This window comes from Cibotium barometz, chromosome 40 (genome assembly GCF_041138505.1).
Source record: "Cibotium barometz isolate CiBa-2024 chromosome 40, ASM4113850v1, whole genome shotgun sequence".
NCBI lineage: Eukaryota > Viridiplantae > Streptophyta > Polypodiopsida > Cyatheales > Cibotiaceae > Cibotium > Cibotium barometz.
The window spans coordinates 24,730,125-24,742,636 of record NC_141085.1 but is presented as its reverse complement, the minus strand read 5'-3'; positions in this window follow the sequence as shown (position 1 = coordinate 24,742,636).

Here is a 12,512-nt window from a genome sequence, read left to right as displayed (position 1 = left end):
GTGGCATTTCTAGATGTTTCTGGTTCTTTGCCATGTGATTGAAACAGATTTACATTCTCCATTTCCCTCTGTTCTGCCCTTGTTCTTCAAGTATCGAGCTCTTGTTTTCTTAAGCTCAATAATCACAATTGTTGTTCTGCCCTTGTTCTTCAAGTAGCGAGCTCTTGTTTTCTTAAGCTCAATAATCACAATTGTCGTTCTGCCTCAACCCTCTTCAAGTTTCTTTCTATTTCCTCCGATGTGGGGAAGAAGACTTGACCTATCCTGGCCGCACTTTACTTATCCCTCTCCTAACCCTGGGGGTTGTCCCACTGATCCTCACTGTGTTAGTATGCCTGGAGCCAGAAGGTTAGGTTGGTAATTTGGTCTTAGACCATGTCTAACACTGGTTGACGGGCCCATGCCTGCAGATTGTGTGTCATCTTTTGTGCCATGTTGGAGACCAAAAAATCCCCTGGCCATATCAAAGATTCCACTATATCTTGTAGGGGAATATGGTTTTTCTTCCTCTCTAAACCAATGAATCGTAGCCCTTCTTCCATGGATTCTTCACTACTTGTATCAATGTTAGTCGAATTCCTCCAAGCTGCAACACTCAATTGAGTGCTCGCCAAGTGGCTTGAACCAACACTCCTTTGGTAGGAAGAACCTGGGTGGTTTGATGCATTGTCATCAGGAGTAAGGTCATCTCCAATGAGCAAGTGCATGAGATGGCAGGTGAAATTACCACTCCACCGTTTTCAATTGGTTTTCTATTGAATAGTCTCTTTTAGCCATGAACCGTAGAGAATGGTTCATGTCGTGAAGTAGCAGAGAGCAGTTCACGCCGTGAAGTAACATGCAATGGTTCACGTCGTGAACTATTCTCTGCACTGAGGTTTCACGTTTTGATTTTTTTAAGCTCAGAGTTACTTCAATTTGAGTCAAATACACCCAAATAGTGCAATTAGAGTACCTCTTTTACAACTGGTATGACAGGCCTTAATTCGTGAGCTAGCAGTCTGTGGTGAGAGCTTAACTCATGAACTGCTAACGCGTGAACTACTAAGGCGTGAAGTGTTAGGTTGTGAAGGCTTAACCCGTGAAGTAATAGGTAAGAAGTAACAGGTAATGGTTCATGCCATGAAACAAAAAATGGTTCACGTCGTGAAATGCTTCATTGCTATCTCACGTGATAAGATTGTTTAGTTTTGTTGTGTCAGATGTGTTAGGATAAGGCACCCTATTTTTAGTAAGGTAATCTCGAAAATCCCAGAATTGTGATTACGGAATGTGCTTCACTTCGTGAAGTAGTAAGAAATGGTTCACGTTGTGAACTATTTTCTGCACTTTCATGTGTTAAACTACCGCATCGATAGAATGATGTTTTGGAGTGTTATTTCCCTATCCAATTGATCCAAAATGGTCATGCGCTAAGGATTGTAAATGCAATGCAAGTTATTAACACAACCAATGGCTCTTTATTTTTGTAATTTTTGTGAATTTTTATAAAAAACAGAAAAATAAGGTGTAACCCTTGCTAGCTCACGATAGCACGATTGGTGACAAAAGTATCAAAATTAAAAGAAAAAATTAATGTAGCTTTCCTCTAAGCTCTTCCAAGTACTCACCCACACATTCAACACACAATTTTTTTGCAACTTCTTCTCTACCATTCAAACCTTATCTACACAGTTTCTTCACATTGCACCTTTGAAATGCAAGGCAATTATGAATCTCGCATTGTGGGAGCTAAAGCTCTAAGAGGGTGGAAGAAACAAAGGCGTTTCCTTGGCAAAACGGTGCCAAAAATGTTATGGGCTACCGCACCTCCCAAGAAGGAACTCCACACAACCATAAATGGGAGAAGCAATAGACACAACAATTGTTGGGTACTTATCAATGTTTCGAACTCGCGTCCCTTGAGACTCCCCAAGCTCACTTTGGAAGCTCCACCCCTCCGAACACCACCTCCATGTTGTCACACTGCAACGAAGTGGCTCACACCATGAATGTAAGGCAAAAAACCTTTCACTCTCTCACACACATGCATGCATAAAAGAGGCACATGAAGTAGAGCACTCTCTCTCTCTCTCTCAAGACAAAGCACAAGAGTTATCATAGCACAAAGGGGGATTGTATCATTTCATTATGAGAATTGCCTTTTATACAACTAGCCCTTATTCACACTTGGGTGCCCAAAACTTACTAACTAAGGGCTTGGGTGGCCAGAATCTCAATACAACTTTTATCGTGCCGTTTCATGACACTTATTAATGTCCTCAATTAGAGGATCATCTTTGTTAATCCAAAATTGGATTAACAATTGTGAGTGAGAAGCTTCCCCATGGAAAAAGGATTCTGAGAGTTTATTTGAAGTGATAAGAAGGAGCCAGAGCTTCCATTGAAAGAAAATCTCACTCCTCAATAAGCAGAAGCCTTTAAGTCATGCATGTGAGAGCTAACAAAGTGATATATTAGCTGTCTTGTCGAATACTATGGTTGGTCATATACAAGATGCAGTGACACCAAAGGTAAAAAGATTGGGAGAGGAGAGAGAGAGATTAAGCTCTTGCAAGCACACACACACACACACACACACACACACACACACACACACACTCATACATGGATAAGACATATAAGGATGGAAGGTTGAAATCTTTTTCTTTTTCTTACTTTCAAGGAAAGGCTAAGTGAAAACCCATCATAAGTACTAGAGTACTGTGTACAAGCAGTCCATAATGTGAACAAGCTAAATAGGTGAGTTGACATGATAAGTATGCCATAAGTCAGTTGGACTAGGTAGGTGTAGTCCAATCTCTGTACTCGTGGACAAGGCAACTGTCGGTGGCGGCTACTTTTTGCTGCTCCATGTAATAACACCACTCCCAAAGGAAAACATAAGCCCATTTATATATTCTATCCAAGCTGCTACACCAGCCCAATCTGCATCAGTGTATCTATACACCTGCAACTTTATACTAGCCTCATAGAAGAGACCAGAATCCACTCTGTGGACCTCATACTATCCAAATGCAGCTTCCAAGGAACCTGCATAAACTGACTCCTTAATCCCACTATGTAGTTCATGTCTAGCTTGGTGATCATCATGTAGATTAAGTTGCCTGCTATCTTCCTATACATAGTAGTGGCATTAATCAAGTCATCCACACAGATGGTGATAACCACAATCCCCTTATCACACTTTTGCACATAGAGTGAATGATCAACATCATCTGCCATATGAAATCTAATGGTGATAAGATACTCTGCAATCTTATCATGCCATGCTCTTGGTGCCTACTTCAAGCCATATGGCTATAAACCTAATGACTGGATGCCCGTATCCCCAATGTCACATGATATTTTGGTGTATTTCAAACATCTTCTTGTTTATATTGTTTCTCCATAAGAGAGACAGAGAGTTTGATCACTTGAATATTAGGCCAATCCTTGCATATAAATAATAAAGTAATAAAGAACTGTCTTGTTTTTCAATGTTTATGTGATTGGATTCCTTTATGTTGTGAGGTGACAGGAAAGCAGAGAAAACGACCCCTATAGCATGACTACCTACTCTCACCCTTAAATTATATCACAAGGAACAAAGCCCACGCACCACAAGGAAGCAACCTAGCACAACTCAAGTCTTCAACACACCAGTAGTAGCAACCATAAGGCACAGCATATACATCAGTCATCAAGGCACCAATAGTACATTGCAAAGGAACCAAAAATCTTCCATACATGGTTTCCCAACATCAACACGGAAAGTACATCTCATTCGTTCATGGGGCAAGGACTATTGCCTTCATCATTACTCAACCCACCCAAATACAAAAAAATTGGTGGCAACAAGCCACAACTCTCAAGACACAACCTTCATATATACAATTTCCATTTACAAAGAAACAGGCTGATGGTATAAGATGACCATCTCAACACACACAACACACATACCCACATGCTCACATGAGCTCAACATCAGACAGATATGTAGCATCAATGTCTCAAGAGAAAAGGACATGGCATATTCTTCCTCCTTCCAAGGCTCCTCTCAGCAAGAGGAAGAGGTATCTCTCTTGGCCAAACACCAATCCATCACGATCATCGAGGATAAGTCATTAATTATCTTTAATTGAGGCAAGAACATGGCGTCAACACCATCATCACCCATCAGAGACCAAAATCTCAACAAAAACATGATCAAAATGATAATACCTCAAACTAGACATGCCAGCAGCATGCCCACACCGTCAACAAAACTACAATGTAAGGCTAACGCCTTCAACAGTAGCAATAAGAATCATGAAGGAGTTTGCCTCCTCCATAAGCTTTAAGATCTTCAAAACCTCAGTAGTCCAGCATGAAAACATCATGCTGGCTCCATATGTGACTCTGGGTAGGTGACTCTGGGTAGCCTGGTATCACCATCCTCCTCTCTCTATCTCACAAGGAATGGATAGCCCAAAAGCACAACACCCTAAAAGTCTCGACCTCTCACCCCAACTCCTTTTTATAGTTTACATTGTGTTGTTGGCTCAACCATCTCCCCCATTATCCCTATTTTGGCATCTTGGATTATGTGTTAAGTGTATGAGCTTGAGAGCTCACTCTTTCTTCCACGATGAGCTTCCTTTAATAGCAAGGTTGAGGCGGCTATCTCTTCAAGATCACATTGGTGGTGTGCTGTCAACAATCCAATGCATGCTCGGTAGAGCAGCCCCATGCTTAACCTGTTATCAACAATTACATCAGCAATGTGCACCCTAAGTCGACCGTATAGAAGTTCTTTTAATGTGGCCTCCATAAGCTTATGCCATGTGTCCTTGATAGCTATAGTTGGTGGCTCCACACAACATGTTTAATTTTGTGACAGCGGTGACCCATGCTCATCCATCTCTCAGCTTCTTGTCGTCGTAAGCTCCATCTCTTGCTATTTAGAAGTCCACGAAGGCCTTCTAGATCGGGTTTGGCAACGCCATCATCTACTAATTAGGTTGGGGGCAATCCTCACCCCATCGATTTACCCCATGTGGTAGTAAGCCTTTGAATTTCATATTGCCTTTGTTCACATGTTGGCCACTTGCCCTTAGGTCCATTACACTTTCCTTAGCTAGCATAGGTTCACACCCACCACCTCTTAGGCATGAGTCACCTCCAATAGGTTCACACTAAGCACTTACATAAGGCACACACCTCTTCATCACACTAGCTTGGGTTCCCACTAGCATAGGCACAAGAGCACTGGTGCGCACACACACAGCTTTTCAAGCAACCATGCTATATATTTACAAGATGTAAAAGATGCAATGACTACGCCCTTCAAATACACATGCAGACATTGATTGAATATATACAGAGCTTATTCATCCATTGGGCACACAAAGCTTAACATTGACACACATAGACAAAAAAGTATGTACATCTAGGGCTCCTCCATAGATCACCAAAAAAACTCCCAACAACGTGTTGTTTTATATATTCTCAACTACGTAAATGGCCCTTGTTGAGATTCAGGCTCGATGTCAGCTTGTGCCAACTACGCTATGTGCTGGCATGTTAGGTAGGAACATGTGTGAGAGATAAATGACCGTGTGTCCAGCTGGTCATAGAGTGTGGACATTAGCTAGGGTTAGCTATGTGTGGACACAACACATAGTGTGTGTTGTAGATTATGGATTATGGCTTTATGCATTGTGTGAGAAGGGAGATGGCTTCCCTCTATGGTCAGGGTTTGTAATAACAAGAATCAAAGGAATTAGAGCAATTTTACTACTGGTCTTTTCTAGTTTTATTGGTTTTTCTCAAAACAGAGAAGGGGATTTGACAAATTTGGTAGGTACGCATCTTGGTTGGTGTTGATATACAACATTGAGTTTGTTTAGGTGTCAATGCAAGTTATCGACACTTGATTGAACCACTACATTGCAATTTGAAGCCTTGGAAAGCACGCCAAAATAGGGTACCTTGGACTGCGTATGCCAGTTCATTTTGGATGCAATCAATTTGATTTTCTACATCAAAAGTGAAGTTTGTTGAGTACTTTGGAGTTCTGGAACACTCATTAGAGTGTGGTTGAGCTGAGGAAGGCTCGTTTACAGATTTGGACGTGTGTACAAGGTGCATTTGCATTGAGCAAATATGTTAGACAACCCAGTACAAATTGTTGGATAGGAAGAACTTTCAGGCATGGAAGTACAGGATTAAAAGCTTTTTGAAGGGAAAAGGTTTTTGGAACCTTGTTATAGGTGCAGAGCCAGAGCCGGAACTACCCCGACAACCTACACAGCAATAGGTTGTAGCTCATAAGCAATGGTCAGAAAGACCATACAAAGTTTTGCATTACCTGTCTATATGTATCTCTCAGATACTATACTCATACATATACATGATGCTGAAAATCCCAAGGATGCATGGGATACATTGGTAAAGCTGTTTGATAGACACTAGTGCTCGCAAGTCTCAGTTGAGATAACAGATTCATAATGTGAAACAGAAAGGAAGGAGCATCCATGATTATGTACAAGAGATAAAGAAGTATGCAGATGCATTGGCAATAATCAATGCCCCCATGCCTCATGATGATTTGGTGGACATTACCTTGCGTGGTCTTGGCAAGGAGTATAAGTCTTTTGATACATCTATCTCGGTTCGGAGTACAGGTTTACCAGATTTGGATGAGTTGGTTTCACTCTTGCTTGTTGAGGAAATCAAACTCAGTGACTCCTTTCATGATGCATCTACTAGCCATGATGATAATGGCAGGAATCAGGCTTTCTATTCACCACAAAGGGGATTTAGAGGTAGGGGGAGATTTGCATCACGTGGCTGTGGTAATGGTCATGGATGGTAGGACAAGTCACCACAATAGAATTTTCAGCCTACATATGGGGCTAGAGGTGGTCGTGGATATACACCTCAGAGAGGCAGAGGTAATCCTCGTGGTAGAGGACGTTGGCAAGGCCAACAAACATCTATGCAAAATGTGGAATGCCATTACTGTGGGAAATTTGGTCATATGGCACGTGATTGTTTCCGCAAACAAAATGATTTGAGAGGGGGTAGAGCACAACATGGTGGACATTATGCACAACATGGATGCATGTTTGTGATGCCCACCAGTTTGAAAAGCAGGCAAGGTTGCCGTTTCCTAAAGAAGGCAACATGAGTAGCAGGCCACTTGAGATAGTTCATAGCGATGTATGGGGTCCTGCACAAAACCCATCCATTAAAGGCAGCTTGTATTATGTGCCATTCATTAACGATTTCAGCAGAATGACTTGGATTTACTTTCTCAGAGAGAAAAGTGAAGTGTTGGGAAAGTTTATGGACTTCAAAGCTTTTACAGAGAAGCAATATGGCTCTTGGATAAAATGTTTGAGGACATATGGAAGTGGTGAATACACCTCACATGCTTTTGAGAATTTCTTGAGAAAGCATGGCATAAGAAGGTAGTTAACTTGCAGGTACACACCTCAGCAAAATGGTGTTGTGCTGAGAGGAAGAATAGAGTCATTTGTGATGTGGCCAGGGCAATGCTCAATGAAAAGAGCATGCCAGACTATTATTGGGCAGAAGCGTGCGCCACAGCGGTGTACCATACATGGAAATACGCCAGAGATGCAGCTTACAGGTTTTAGACAAGACATTGGACACTTCAAAGTGTTTGGTTGCATAGCTTATATACATGTGCCTGACGAGAGAAGGAGGAAGTTGGATCCTAAGGCAGAAAAGTGTGTGTTTGTTGGATATGCATAGGATCGCAAGGCATATAAATGCTACAATCCACAAACTAGGCAAGTGGTTATCTCACGAGATGTGGTGTTTGATAAACTTGCTAGTTCGTACAAAGCAAAGGATGAGGGTGTCATTGATTCCATTGATGCTGATGTGCATGTGAACTTGCCACAAGCAAGTTCTATTTCTATGTCTGGGCTAGCAGAGTCTAAGAGTAGCACTATACGTCCATGGTCGGGATGCTTGAGGCATGAGAGTGTGAGCAATGGGAGTAGTGCTGTGGATAAAGGGAAAAAGAAGGTTGAAGGAATTGGAATTACAGGTTATGAGTCGTCAAGTTCAGAGAGTTTGGATGAGGAACTTGGCATACCAGTCTTATGCACCCCTGGTGCAAGGCAGGATAGATATGTGCCTCCACATGCTAGAGTGATAGGTGTTCAGAGGAGTGATCCGCATGCATTGCGGAGATCCCAAAGGGTCAGGTATCCAGTTCACAAGCTGACATATCGTGATTTTGCTATGCATTATGCATATATGACCTCTTTGGTGAAGCATGTGGAACCTACATGCTATACAGAAGTTATTGGGAAGCATGTATGGGAGAAGGCAATGGATGTTGAGATGGACGCTTTGGTTCATATAATGAAACATGGGATTTAGTTGCCTTACCACAAGGCAAAAATGTCATTGGTTGCAAATGGGTTTACAAGGTGAAATGCAAGTCAGATGGTTCCATTGAGCGCCATAAAGCGCGATTGGTAGCTAAGGGTTATGCACAAACCCAAGGCTTGGACTATGATGAAACATTTAGTCCAGTTGCAAAGATGGGAATAGTGAGAGCAGTCATTGTTGCTATGGCTGGGAAATGCATCAAATGGATGTGAAAAATACATTTCTAAATGGTGATCTATAAGAGGAAGTTTATATGGCACAACCAGAAGGATATGTACACCCGAGGTACCCCACTCATTTATGTACATTAAAGAAAGCATTATATGGTTTGAAGCAAGCACCTCATGCTTGGAGTGATAAGATAAGCCGATATTTTATCTCCCTGGGATTTCAGGTTTCTTCAGCAGATTCTTCACTCTATGTGAAGAAAACAGATCATGGGATTGTCTTACTTGTTATCTATGTGGATGACTTGATTGTCACAGGAGATCATGCTACAGATGTTATGCGTGTGAAGAAGGCATTAAGTGGGCAGTTTGACATGAAAGACGGGTGAATTGAGATATTTTCTTGGGATTGAAGTGATCAAAGACCATGCATGTACATGGTTAGTGCAACGCCAATATGCATTGCATATGTTGGCAAAATATGGGATGACAGGGTGTAAGCCAATGAAGCAGAATCTGAAGCTGCGAGCTGATTTTGGTGGAGTTGGATGATCCATCTATGTATAGAAAGATGGTTGGTAGTCTTATTTACATGACTATCACACGCCCGGATCTCAGTTATGCTATGGGGCTAGTAAGCCAATTTATACAGAGCCCCAAAAAACCTCATTTGGATGCAGTCTCTGATTTTATATTCACGTGATCACAAATTTTTTTTTGTTAATAACATGTGTGAACATGTTATTAACATGTTCACATGTTAACATGTTCTCAAAAAAGCCGGTGGCAAGCGACCTGGTAACCGGGAAAAATCCCGCCGGGCTTTTGCTATACCCGGCGGGCCCGCCGGGATAAAGCAAAGCCCGGTGAGTCCCTGTGGGGTCGTCATATAGCCCGACGGGGTACAATTTTCTATATATATGGGCCCGGGGGGCCCTTTGGGATTTCATTGCTGACAGCATACACAGGTAATGAAAACTTGTGTGTGTGTGTGTGTGTATGTGGGTGTGTTCGTGCGGGCAGCCGCCCACTGTCGCAATGCGCGGCAAGATGTGGGTGGTCCGCCACACGAGGGATGTGTGTGTGGGTGAGTTTGTGCAGGCAGTCGCCCATTGTCGCAATGCGCGGCAGGATTTGGGTGGCCCGCCACACGACTGGTGTGTGTGTAAGGCCATTCTTCGGAATGGTGCTTACCCTGGGGCACTTAGTCGGTAACGCGGCTAGTCTGTGTCCTATGGTAAGTATGGCACGCCATAGCAGTACTAGTCGGTAACGCAGCAAGCATAGTATCGTTATGGCGATGTCACCTTCCCTTCCCTTCCCTTTGTCAAATGCGGACATATGGTCGGTAACGCGGCCAGTGTACGTTCGTATCCTATTGGTATTCCCATAGAATCGGGCGGCATTTTGTCGTTAACACGGCAAGTTGGTGTCGTCCGCTAGTGCATAAAATGTTTTTTGCATATTGCGGCATTTGATCGTTAACACGGTCGAAAAAGTGTCGTAAATTTGCTTGCGTATTTCGGCATATGATCGTTAACGCGGTCAAATAAATGTCGTAAATTTGTTTGATTTGACTTGTATTGTTTTTATTGTGTTTGATCCATGCGATACTTGGTTGCTAACGCGGCATTAGTATTTCATGGATCAAAGTTTACATCATATTGTCTAAACGTTTTATTTTATAATATCGTGATTCGTAACTCGAAAAATATGAATCTCTCTCTTCTTACCCCCTCCTCTCTCTCATGATACACTTCACAACTCTTTCTCTATCTCTCTCATGATTCACTTCACAACACGATAGATGTGTAGATAATGATTTTTTTTATTTCTCTTAAAATATACATAATTCTTAATAATTTCTTTTTTCTCCCTCTATTTACTTAAAAATTAAAACAATACATTATTTTTCTCTTTAGGAACTCACAAAAACATTAAAAATGTCATTTAATGTTTCTTCTCTCTATCTGTCACAACTCTCTCTTCCTCTCCTCTCTCTCTCTCTCTCTCATGATACACTTCACAATTCTCTCTCTCTCTCTCTCGCAATGATACACTTCACAACTCTTTCTCTCTCTCTCTCTCTCTCTCTCCTGATACACTTCACATCTCTCTCTCTATCACGATAGGTATGTAGATGAGGAGTGCTTTAGGATTACAAAACATTATTTTTCTCTCTTTAGGAACTCACAAAACTATAAAAAATGTCATTTAATTTTTCCTCTCTCTATCTGTCACACCTCTCTCTCTTCCTCCCCCTCTCTCTCTCTCTCTCATTCGATAATGTATACACTTCGTAAGTAATAATGCGCTTGTTGCGGTTGTCTCACGTTCGATAATGTATTGCATGATGTTGAGTTCAGTAATATTGTTTGATATATTCTGTTTTTGTTTGATCATTGATAAGTAATGATACACTTGTTGCTGTTTTCTCACGTTTGATGATGTATTGGATGATGTTGAGTTCATTAAAATTATTTGATATTCCGTTTTTGTATGAACATTGACGATATTGATATACTTGTTGCTGTTCTCTCACGTTTGCTTGATGTTTATTTCAGTGATATTTGATATTCTGTTTTTTTGTGTTTAGTGATATTTGCTAGATTTACGAAGACGATCAACATGCTTTCCCCCGAAGAGCGCAAAATCGTTCTGCGAGCAATTCGCATTGAAGCGGTCATCACAGTATCACAATGTACTGATGATGTCATCAAAAAGATCAATGAGTCTGAGATACTCATGCGAGATCTAATAGACCAAATATGGGAAAATGCACAGCGTCGGCTTCGAAGCGGAGGCAACGCTGAGCTGCTAGATAGACAGAAGATAGCAGATTTCAACCATCAGCACATAACATGAACCATTTTGGGGAGCATGCGTGTAGCATGCAGTGATCTTAGAGATGCTGCCCCGCCTGAAGCCAATATGCAACGTCTACAGTTATGGGACGTTGTATGGAGCCAGCAAAGAGCCAAGAGCAAGCGCATGAAGGCGTTGGATGTAGAGTCCCTCCCCAAAAGAGTGCGCATTGCCCAGGACGTCGCTGCAACGTCTAGTCAGGCAGATGCAAGTGGTACAGGTGTCATTAATCGTACCATCTACAATTCTATGTGCACACATCTTATTGGCATCCCGCACGAGGCTCTTCACGAAGGACGAACAATAGGCTCCGGTGTTTTTGGAACAGTAAAAGAGTATGCAATTAAAGGTATATCATTTTTACCGGAGCACATCACTTTTTGCGGAAAGCACTACAAAGGAGAAGGCAGCGCGAAGTTCGAGAGCTTCCAGGCAGAGCAGGGTATGCAAGTGCTACATCCATCGATTGTCCGATGCATTGCCTTTACAAAAGAGGCTCCTTGGATCACAATTTTCCCGTACTATAATGGCGGCGCTCTTGGTGATACTCTTCTGAAGGTTCCCTTCAGATTCAGTGAGTTCACCAGAGCAATTTTTCGTTTGGATCGAGGATGGAGACAACCCCCGCCTGATAATATCCCTTTAAGTCATCTAGAAATTTTAAAAATAAAACAAATAGTAATAAGCATGCCACATATTATGCATGCCCTGGTGGAAGGTCTAGCGGCAGCACATATGGCAGGTATTGTACATACCGACCTACATCCTTTCAATGTAGTGTTGGATTATACAAAAGAGCTAAAGCCACGCATAGGTATTATCGATTGGGGGTTGCTGCTGAGAGCGCCCAAAAAACGGGTGTCTCTCAATTTTGTATTTGAAGCAGACAAGAACCCTGAGAAGGTGGCACAGGCAGTCTCCTACGTAGACAGAGAGCGAAATAAACGGCCGTGGATAGCCCCAGAGCTTTATGATCCATTTTTGGCAGATGCATACACTCCTGCATCTGATGTTTTTGCCTTAGGATATTTATTACAAACTTTATATGACTTTTGGCAGAAAGTGCAAGAGTTGTGGATGGATAAT